Here is a 12,334-nt window from a genome sequence, read left to right on the forward strand (position 1 = left end):
ATTTCACTGCGTTTTCACAAGGTCTTAATGTCTTCATCATGACTTCCATTGTCTTCATCATGTTTTCATCATGTCCTTAGGATGTCTTCATCATGTCCTTAGGATGTCTTCATCATGTCCTTAGGATGTCTTCATAATGTCCTTAGGATGTCTTCATCATGTCCTTAGGATGTCTTCATAATGTCTTTAGGATGTCTTCATAATGTCTTTAGGATGTCTTCATAATGTCCTTAGGATGTCTTCATAATGTCTTTAGGATGTCTTCATAATCTCTTTAGGATGTCTTCATCATGTCATTAGGATGTCTTCATAATGTCCTTAAAATGTCTTCATAATGTCTTTAGGATGTCTTCATAATGTCATTAGGATGTCTTCATAATGTCTTTAGGATGTCTTCATCATGTCTTTAGGATGTCTTCATAATGTCTTTAGGATGTCTTCATAATGTCCTTGGGATGTCTTCATAATGTCCTTATGATGTCTTCATCATGTCTTTAGGATGTCTTCATCATGTCTTTAGGATGTCTTAATAATGTCCATAGGATGTCTTCATAATGTCTTCAGGATGTCTTAACAATGTCTTTAGGATGTCTTCATAATGTCTTTAGGATGTCTTCATAATGTCCTTAGGATGTCTTCATAATGTCTTTAGGATGTCTTTATAATGTCTTTAGGATGTCTTCATAATGTCTTTAGGATGTCTTCATAATGTCCTTAGGATGTCTTCATAATGTCTTTAGGATGTCTTCATAATGTCTTTAAGATGTCTTCATAATGTCCTTAGGATGTCTTCATAATGTTTTTAGGATGTCTTCATAATGTCCTTAGGATGTCTTCATAATGTCCTTAGGATGTCTTCATAATGTCTTTAGGATGTCTTCGTAATGTCTTTAGGATGTCTTCATAATGTCTTTAGGATGTCTTCATAATGTCCTTAGGATGTCTTCATAATGTCCTTAGGATGTCTTCATAATGTCTTTAGGATGTCTTCATAATGTCCTTAGGATGTCTTCATAATGTCTTTAGGATGTCTTCATAATGTCTTTAGGATGTCTTCATAATGTCCTTAGGATGTCTTCATAATGTCCTTAGGATGTCTTCATAATGTCTTCCATTGTCTTCATAATGTCCTTAGGATGTCTTCATAATGTCTTCCATTGTCTTCATAATGTCCTTAGGATGTCTTCATAATGTCTTTAGGATGTCTTCATAATGTCTTTAGGATGTCTTCATAATGTCTTTAGGATGTCTTCATAATGTCCTTAGGATGTCTTCATAATGTCTTTAGGATGTCTTCATAATGTCTTTAGGATGTCTTCATAATGTCCTTAGGATGTCTTCATAATGTCTTTAGGATGTCTTCATAATGTCCTTAGGAGGTCTTCATAATGTCCTTAGGATGTCTTCATAATGTCTTTAGGATGTCTTCATAATGTCCTTGGGATGTCTTCATCATGTTTTCCATTGTCTTCATAATGTCTTTAGGATGTCTTCATAATGTCCTTAGGATGTCTTCATAATGTCTTTAGGATGTCTTCATAATGTCTTTAGGATGTCTTCATCATGTCCTTAGGATGTCTTCATAATGTCCTTAGGATGTCTTCATAATGTCTTTAGGATGTCTTCATAATGTCTTTAGGATGTCTTCATAATGTCCTTAGGATGTCTTCATTATGTCTTTAGGATGTCTTCATAATGTCTTTAGGATGTCTTCATAATGTCCTTAGGATGTCTTCATAATGTCTTTAGGATGTCTTCATAATGTCTTTAGGATGTCTTCATTATGTCTTTAGGATGTCTTCATAATGTCTTTAGGATGTCTTCATAATGTCCTTAGGATGTCTTCATAATGTCTTTAGGATGTCTTCATAATGTCCTTAGGATGTCTTCATCTAATTTCTCCCCAATGTCCTGACATGCCTTCATGATGTCCTCCTCATGTATTAACCGTTGTGATGGTCCTGTTAGGGTTCCATGGGGCCTGTTATTAGCATCCTGTCTCCCTGAGGTTGCCATGGGACCCAAGTCTGGTTTCTGATGTGCAGCACCTTGGAGGACCTTGGAGGACGCTCCCAGGAAATAAAAGGGCTCCCCCTCCAGCAGTCGTCCCTCTCGTCTCCTGGACTTCAGGCTTTATGACATTTATGTTCCAATAAACCCAATGTCTTCATCGCGTCTTCACAATGTTTCCATAATGTCCTCATCGTGACTCCTCAATGTCGTGACCTTGCGGGCGGTCCCCGCTGACTGCGTGGTTGTCGTCAGGTGAAAGAAGAATCACAAAGCTTTTAATTTAGCGGCTTGACAACTTCCTGTCTGTGCGTCGTTGACACGTGACAAGCGCTAATCATCGGAGTCGCAGCACGCTAGCATGGAGCCGCTCGTCATTACAGCGTCTTTAGCTGCTAATTGTGCAAAGACACTTCCTGATTTCATTAGCGTTAATTCCTCACTCGGTTGGAAAGGTCTTTCACACTTTGGGAGCCTTTTGCTAATTGTGATGTCACTTCCTGTCTGCCGGAGCCTCCCAGGAATCTCACCTTCGCTGCGACGCTGCAGGGTTTGAACATGCAAAGCGGTGCAGCGTGCTAATAACGCTAGCTCCATGCAGACAGATGGTTCCTCAAAGGTGGAGGTCATCAGTCTTGTTGCTGCTGGAACGTTCCAGCTGGGTCCACGACCCCCGGCTGATCCGGCCGACTGTTTGGACTCAGACGTCAGGCGGGTTGATGTATGGAGATCCATGTTTGGTCGCCATGGATCACAGCCGTCCGCCATCTTCTTCTTCTCTGTCAGCGGCTCATTGGTCAGCTCGTTAGTGGGCCGTCCGTCATGGCGGCAGCAAGGATTTTGAAGACGGGGTGTGGGGGAGGGGGGGCTGAGCTGCCTTGAGTGTTTTTTATGGCCCCGACATGGACTCCATCAATAAATGGATAATATGAAGAACATTCATCAGGACTTGCTATCTGGCTCCTTCTTTTCCGTCCACATCTGTCCTCTCCTGGCGCTCCGGGATATTATCAGCAACAAACCCAGCCTAGAATAATAGGAAACAGACGTCAGCTGGTGAGGAGCCATGAGGCCGCCCCAGGAGACGAGGAGGACAAGAACCTGGCCCACGTCACGAACAAAGATGGCTGCCCCAACTGCAATATCATTATTATGATGATATTAGCCAATGATATCGGTTGGCCAATAGTATTGGACATCCATAATAAATATATGTAAATATATATGTCAATAATATATGTAAATAATCATGTTCTATAATAATAATAAATACATAACAAGCAAAATACTAACATATAAAGAAGAATTAAATGGCAATATACAATAAGAAATAACTTTTTTAACTTTTTTTAATTATAACTAAGTCAAATATGGCTGCACAGCGGTCGAGTGGTTAGCACGCAGGCCTCACAGCTAAAAGACCCGAGTTCAATTCCAACCTTGCATGGGTTTTCTCCGGGTACTCCGGTTTCCTCCCACATTCCAAAAACATGCTAGGTTAATTAGCCACTCCAAATTGTCCATAGGTATGAATGTGAGTGTGAATGGTTGTTTGTCTATATGTGCCCTGGGATTGGCTGGCCACCAGTCCAGGGTGGACCCCGCCTCTTGCCCAAATAGAAGACAGTTGGGATAGGCTCCAGCATACCCGAAACCTTAGTGAGGATAAGCGGTAGAAAATGAATGGAATGTTTTCAACCGGGCTGAGTGATTAGTGTGCAGGCCTCACAGCTAGAACACCCGAGTTCAATTCCACTCTCTGTGTGGAGTTTGCATGTTCTCACCGTGCATGCGTGGGTTTTCTCCGGGTACTCCGGTTTCCTCCCACATCCCAAAAACATGCTAGGTTAATTAGCCACTCCAAATTGTCCATAGGTATGAATGTGAGTGTGAATGGTTGTTTGTCTATATGTGCCCTGGGATTGGCTGGCCACCAGTCCGGGGTGTACCCCGCCTCTCGCCCCAAAAAGACAGCTGGTGACAACCCATCGTGAGGATAAGCGGTATAAAATGAATGAACATTATTCCAACAGTAAAATATGGTGGTGGTAGTGTGATGGTCTGGGACTGTTTTGCTGCATCAGGACCTGGAAGACTCACTGTGATAAATGGAACCATGAATTATTGTGAAACTGTTCACAAATATGGGCTGCACGGTGGATGAGTGTTCTCCCCGTGCATGCGTGAGTTTTTTCTCCGGGTATTCCGATTTCCTCCCACATTCCAAAAACATGCTAGGTTAATTAGCGACTCCAAATTGTCCATAGGTATGAATGTGAGTGTGAATGGTTGTTTGTCTATATGTGCCCTGTGATTGGCAGGCCACCAGTCCGGGGTGTACCCCGCCTCTCGCTCCAAAAAGACAGCTGGGATAGGCTCCAGCACGATCGATCGATAATTATGGGACATCCTTAATAATACATAATAAGAGTAATAAACAATAATAATCATAAGTGTAAACAGGAAGTCATCATCTTTACCAATGATAAGACATTAGCATGTTACATAAATATGAAGACTTTTATTACAACAGTCGTCATCAAGACATCTGTGTGTGTGTGTGTGTGTGTGTGTGTGTGTGCAGCACTAAACAGGCTTTGATTGACAGCGCTCTGACAAAAGGTGCACAGGAGAGATTTTTCCCGCCGCCGCTCCGTGCTGTCAGCGTCCGCATCTAAAGCGTCGCTAATGCATCGCCCCTCTGCCCCCGTACGCCCCCCCCCAGCAGAGAGAGTGATGTGATGAATAGTCGCAGCATGACAATGCGACGCCACGACGAAGAAGAAGAAGAAGAAGTAGAAGAAATGCTCGCTAATGGCGGCGGCAAATAGCCAAACATGTTTAGCGTGACAAAAGGGCCGCCGCCTGCCAGCGCGCTCAATCTTCTCAGGTGTCACCAGGCGCCAGACTGACACACGTCCTCGTCCTCGTCCCTCAAGTGCATCCTAAGTAGACGAGGATGATGATGATGATGATGATGATAGCGGCGCAAGAAGCCATCTTGCTGCCACACAAACACTTTGTGTAGCTCACTAAACAACGTACTTAATGTCACTTTCATCGGGTCGCCTGTCAGAGGTCAGAGGTCACAGTGTCCTCTGTTTCCTTTCCCGGTTGTGTGAGTGTGTTTGGTGTGTGCTGCATCAGTATCTTCCCAGCAGTAACCATGGCAACCTCCCCCAAGTCTACCTGAGCAATAACACACACACACACACACCATGTTGTAGGATGTGGGTGTCATTGACATCATACATTGTGAAGCCCCTCCCCCCTACCCCCCACCTCCCCAGCATCATGTGACTATTGCATGTTTGTCACACTTAAACGTTTACCAGCATCATTCATTCATTCATTCATTCATTCATTCATTCATTCATTCATTCTAAACCGAGATTCATTGTCAGTATAGAAAGCCATTTTTAAACCACTGGGACTCCAGCAAAACACAGTGAGAGCAATTATCCACAAATAGACTTTCCCAGGAGTGGCCAGCCAACCAAAATGATCCCAACCAAGCCAACCAACTCATCCAAGAGGTCACAAAAGACCCCACAACAACATCCAAAGAACTGCAGGCCTTACTTGCCTCAAACAAAAACCACTACTGAACTTAAAGAACATGATGGCCGTCTCAATTTAGCAAGAGAACATGTTGATAAAATGTTGAATGTTTATCTGGTGTACACGTAACGCCGTATTTCAGAAAAACAACATGATTCCAACAGTAAAATATGGTGGTGGTAGTGTGATGGTCTGGGGCCGTTTTGCTGCCCCAGGACCTGGAAGACTTCCTGTGATAAATGGAAGCATTCATTTTGTGGTTTGTGGTTTAAAATACAAATATTTAGGGAATAAAGACTAATATTATGGTAATTAAGTTAAAAGATTTTAGGAATAAAGTCAAAATATGATGATAATAGATTTAAAATATGATGGTAACAAAGTCAAAATATTATGGTAATAAAGTTAAAATAATATGGTAATGAAGTCAAAATATTATGGGAATAAAGAAAAATAATATGGTAATAAAGTCAAAATATTATGGAAATAAAGTTTAAATATTATGATAATAAAGTAAAAATATTGTGTAATAAAGTCAAAATATTATGGTAATAAAGTAAAAATATTTAGGGAATAAAAACTAATATTATGCTAATAAAGTCAAAATATTATGGTAATAAAGTCAAAATATTATGGTAATAAAGTCAAAATATTATGGTAATAGATTTAAAATATGATGGTAACAAAGTCAAAATATTATGGGAATAAAGACAAATAATATGGTAATAAAGTCAAAATAGGATGGTAATAAACTCAAAATATTATGGGAATAAAGTAAAAAAAAAATATGGTAATAAAGTCAAAATATTATGGAAATAAAGTTAAAATATTATGATAATAAAGTCAAAATATTATGGTAATAAAGTCAAAATATTTAGGGAATAAAGACTAATATTATGGTAATTAAGTTAAAAGATTTTTTGAAGTACAAATATTATGGTAAAATAATGTATTTTGGGAATAAAGTCCAGCTGTTGCGGGACTAATATTTTGGAGAACTTATGAACATTTTCAAAGGTCTCCTTCAACGGCACATAATTCATGTTTCTGTCATGTGAATATGGTTTTATGGTCATAGTTTTACTGTTTTTGGTTTTTCTTTCTATATCACATGATATTTATTGTTACTGTACTTCAAATCAATTAAGATATGAAATGAGCCATAATCTTCATATGGTCCTCTCTAGAATCGCCAGGGTTTGCTGGAGCCTACCCAAGCGAGAGGTCGTGGTACGCCCTGGACGGGTCACCGGCCAATCACGGGGCACGTTCTGTATAGACGGCCAATCGTTCACAGTCACTTTCATCTTCCATATTGACATGGAAATGTGCATTAATAGCCACTTTGTCTGTTTTTATGAAATGTATTAAACTACAAATTGAAAATGTAAAAGAACACAGGGCGCAATTAATCATTTTTCCTCTGGGGTCATGTGACTCGTTAGTGTTCCAAGGTGTTAGGTGTGAATGGGGAGCAGGTGTGTTACATTTGGTGTGATTGCTTTTTTTCATACTGGTCACTGGAAGCTCAACGTGGTACATTGGGGATGTGGAAAAAAATAATAATTGTTGATGTATGTAAATAAATATTTTCTAGGCTATAAAAAGATTGCCAACACCCTGAAACTGAGACCCTACAACGCTTTTTTTTATATGATTAGCAACATCCATCCATCCATTTTCTGTACTGGTGGCCAGCCAATCACAGGGCACATATAGACAAACAACCATTCACACTCACATTCATACCTATGGACAATTTGGAGTGGCTAATTAACCTAGCATGTTTTTTGGAATGTGGGAGGAAACCGGAGTACCCGGAGAAAACCCACGCATGCACAGGGAGAACATGCAAACTCCACACAGAGATGGCCGAGTTTGGAATTGAACCCTCGTCTCCTAGCTGTGAGGTGTGTGTGCTAACGACTCGTCCACCGTGCAGCAGAACACAATATTCTATGAAATATATTCATTCATTCATTTTCTACCACTTATCCTCACTAAGGTTTCGGGTATGCTGGAGCCTATCCCAGCTGTCTTCTTGGGGCGAGAGGCGGGGTACACCCTGGACTGGTGGCCAGCCAATCACAGGGCACATATAGACAAACAACCATTCACACTCACATTCATACCTATGGACAATTTGGAGTCGCTAATTAACCTAGCATGTTTTTGGAATGTGGGAGGAAATCGGAGTACCCGGAGAAAACCCATCCTTTATACACACATTCCAAACAATTCAATTTTCCATAATTTTCAATTTTCCTTTGTCGCCAATATTCCCATTGGAAAAAAATTCATGGATTTTTATACATTTCTCGTTTCAAAGCATAAAAACATGCAACTAATTTAGGATTTTTATAATTTACATTTTACACCACACAAAAATTCCCACTTTTCCCATAATTCCACAAACAATATTTGAGTATATCTATACAATGTGTTGATGTAAGCGTAATATGACGGAATATGATTAATAACGTACATGTATGTGCCTGGCCTTCTGCCAGAGGCCCTCATCCCCTCAGCCACGGGGCCTGGAGGCGGTTGCCGTGGAAACGATGCTGGAGGCAGTTGATTGACAGTCTCTCCTGCTGCTTAATGCTCTCAATTTACCGCTGAGATCATCGACAACACAGCGACCTCCTCCTCTTCTTCTTCTTCTCCTTCATCGATGGATGCCTGACTTCTTTGTGACTCCGTGAATCATGAATGTTTGAAGCGTCGCACACTCACACACACACACACACACACACACACTCACACACACACACACACACACACACACACACGGTGTTTTGTTGACACACAGCAGCATCGTGTGTGTTTGTCCCAAAGCATCATGGGAACATGACGAGGAGACACAACAAGAAAAGACCAGCTCGTTCTGTGTGTGTGTGTGTGTGTGTGTTGGGGGGCGTGTGAAAATTCACACAGTCACACAAACAACAGTGGCAAGATGTAATATGGCGTTGAGGGTATTGAGGGTGTGGATGTGTGATTTAGGGGGAGTGGGAAACACCGCTGCCACACACACACACACACACACACACACACACACACACACACACACACAGTGAGTGCGTTATTAGGAGGAGCAGGTACAGCTGGGACTTAAAAACACCTGCACCGATGTTCGTCTGACACTGATTAACACAAAGACACACAAAGACACACGTTCAAAATGGCGTACATTTGGCGCATTTTTTTTTTTACGTAACGTTCTCTCCGCTACCCTCTACTGGTCACACTTGTCATGCCGCAGAGGTGAAAGGTCACGAAAATCAACTCAAATCAAACTCAGCTCAGGTCAAAGGTCACGGGCATAATCAACAAAGACATGATGTCCCGTCCCCAGGAGGCCACGCCTACTCGGGGATTTGTCACACTCGTCTTTGTGTCTGCAAACACAACACAACACAACACGAAACTAAACAAAGAATGCAAAAACCGACATTGTTTTTAAATATGCTAACATGCTAGCTGGCTAGCTTCTGGGAAGTGACACACACATAATTCCATACACAAAATTACACTGCACCTCAAGTTAGCTTAGCATTAGGCTAATGCTAGACCGGCTGATAGGTCATCCCAAATTCTTAAATACGCATAAAATATACATAAATATCATAGATTTCCAAAATAAGACATCCTGCTAGGACACATGCTGCCATATTGTTTTCTGTGTAATCGCTTGGACGAATAACAAGCACATTTTTGGGAAGTTTTGGAAAGTTTTGGAAAAAATGTCAACACATTGAAGGAACATCCAAGCCTAATGCTAAGCTAACTGGAGGTGCAGTGTCATTTTGAGTATGGAATTGTAAAATGTTGGCGTTGTTGTTGTAATTAGGTTCGAATCTCCGTGTGGAGTTTGCATTTTGTCCACGTCCAAAATCCCAAAACATGCTAGGCTAATTGGCCATCGTAGGAATGTGAGTGTGAATGGTTGTTTGTCTATACGTGCCCTGTGATTGGCTGGCCACCAATGTTTTGCTATGAGTTATTTCTTCAATTCAATAGTGGTTCTCGTCTTCTTAATCAAGGGGCTGGCATTTACAACACACTTGGGCCCCATGGTGGGTTATTTTGCAGCCGTACTTGTGGGCTAACTATTAGCCTATTTCACATGTTCGTTTTGGACTGATGTTCAGAAGCAACACTGAGGACGAAGAATTCAGTGGAGTCAGTCATACATGAGATCGGGAGCTCGGTGAACTCGCCGGTTTGTCATATTCATTTAGATTATTCAGCCTCCTAGGTATGATATTTATGCTATTGTGTAGCTGAATAAGTGTTAGCGTTATGTTAACATATCGGACACCCATTCAGCCTGCTGCTTGTGTGCTTTTGTGTATTTTTTTTTTGTGTAAAAAAATTATTGTAATTTTATAAAAACGAAAAAATACATATTGATAATTATTTGTATTAACATTTCAGCTTTTCCACTGTTCTTTTTAGATTTTAGTGTTTATTTCTACAATAATACGCACTGTAGTTGCCTTTCCACATTAAATGTCTATTCTTGGTCTTAAATTTTTTGTTTTATTTTGATACATTTTTATAAACTACAAATATAATTTTACATATATTATTTAAAAATGCGATATTTTTATTTTTTTAAGAATTTGCCGCAGCCTATGTAGAAAGCCTATGCATGAAAGCTCCGTAATAGGCTACAATGACGAGCTGCACTGCTTCACACTGCTGCTGTCTTTGCCATTTTGTGTAATCATTGTGTAACGATTGCTTGCAAGCACTCCTACTCTTGTTTGCATGTCGTGTGCTTTGCTTTTGTTGCATATTTTAAATGCTTTGTCAGGGTTGTAGCCCTTTTGCAAACATCACGCGTCATTTTGACTGCGTAGAAAATGCACAGTTTGACTTGACTTCTGCATCCAAGCAATCAAGAAAAATGAAACACACAAGGAGTGTAAAAGCCGTGATGGCTTTTAAATATGCTAAGACGCTTGTGTGAAGTACCGCACACACACACACACACACACACACACATGCAGTATTGAAGTGTGTATTAATTAATAATAGATGATTAGTGAGTGGTTGTGATTGATCAAGGATGAATGAAAGGATGAATTAACAGCTGATATTGGACACTTGGCTCCTCAATGCTAACTTTTATGTCTGATCCATCCGTCTTGGGGGAGGTTGGGCTGGGGGGTGGGGGCGGGGGGGGCTTGGTTGTCATTTTCTGCTCCGGTGGCGAGGAGGACGAGGAGGACAAGGAGGAGGGGTGGGGAAGTGGACAAGTGGACGTCTTTTTCGGACAGAAAGCTTCCAAAAGAGAGCAGAAAGTGTTGCGACAAACAAGGTGAGGCTTTGTTAGCATGATGCTATCAGGAGGATCGCTTTACCGCCGCGAGACTCACTGTCGCCGCTGACAGACACACCAGGACCACCGCCACCACAACAGGAAGTCACTAATTACACACACAATTAACCGTATATGTGTGTGTTTGTGTGTGTCAGTGATTTTACATTAGCATGTGAGCTAATTACCCAGCAACATGAACGGTATCCATGGTAACGCTCTGCGGGTTTTAAACCATCACATAACTTCACTTGTATGTCTGTTCCTAATATTTTGACCGCCAGTACGACGCACCAAATGAAGTGTTAGCATGTTAACTCTTTGTTAACATGCTAACGGTATTGATCGTGTGGTCGGCTGACAAAAAATGGCCAGACATGTGACTCAGTCATGTGATCCAATCACAGGTCACGCCGAGTTGACCCCCCCCTCACCCCCCTCCTCGTTAAGGCGGCATCAAACAATGGCTCGATGGCGGCGGGCCATCAGCTGCGGTGTGAAGCGGCTTTTGCACTTCCTGTCTGGACAGGCGGAGCCTCCTTCTGCTCGACCCAAACACGCTGACACCGGGCCGCTCGGTACACACACACACACACACACACACACACACACACACACACACACACACACAGCAAGGCCACAGCCAAACAGGAAGAAAGTTGACATGAAAAAGTTGACATATGCTCAAAAATGAAAGAATGTTAAAAATGAAATATGATCTCTTGTCATAGTAATAGTAGGGTCATTTGCTTGTTTAACTTTAAATGTAACTGTAAATGTAAATAACTGTAAATGCGATAATACACACATTGAAATACTCAATGTGTGTATTTGGCAACTTTGCGCCATTTTGTTTTGTTTCCTAAACCAAAATGACTCAATCGAGTAAAAAGATTAAAAGCAAAAGGAGTCAGTTTTTAGCATAACATTAGCAAATACATCAATATAGCCACACAGCATTTATGCTAATATCATGTTGACACTAAGAACATTTCAGTGGGTCAATAGAAAATTCAAAATAAAAATAAAAATAAAGAAATAAGACCAAAACATAGTTTTATGGCATACAGCAATATGGATGGATTATAAGCCCTGCTAGTCATAGCTGAAATATCACACAGAGAGAAATAAATGAGTGAACTTACTTTTGGCCTGCAGAGGATCTCAATGATGCAACTTCATGTGGAATAAGTCACTTAGAGAATATTCCATATTTTTCCGAGGGAGTCATGGGTTAGGGTAAGCGGAGTGAGTAAAAACTCAAAGACACGACAGAGAAGAAAAACATAATATTACATTTCTGATTGTATTTCACGGTAAGGTCTACTTGTAGGAATCAGGAAATACTATTTTTCCAGTATTTTTCCCCATTTATCTCTATTGCTCCATTTTTTTGTTTGTTTAATTTTATTTCTACAAAATAAAAAACTCAAA

This window comes from Doryrhamphus excisus, chromosome 13 (genome assembly GCF_030265055.1).
Source record: "Doryrhamphus excisus isolate RoL2022-K1 chromosome 13, RoL_Dexc_1.0, whole genome shotgun sequence".
Classification (NCBI taxonomy): Eukaryota; Metazoa; Chordata; class Actinopteri; order Syngnathiformes; family Syngnathidae; genus Doryrhamphus; species Doryrhamphus excisus.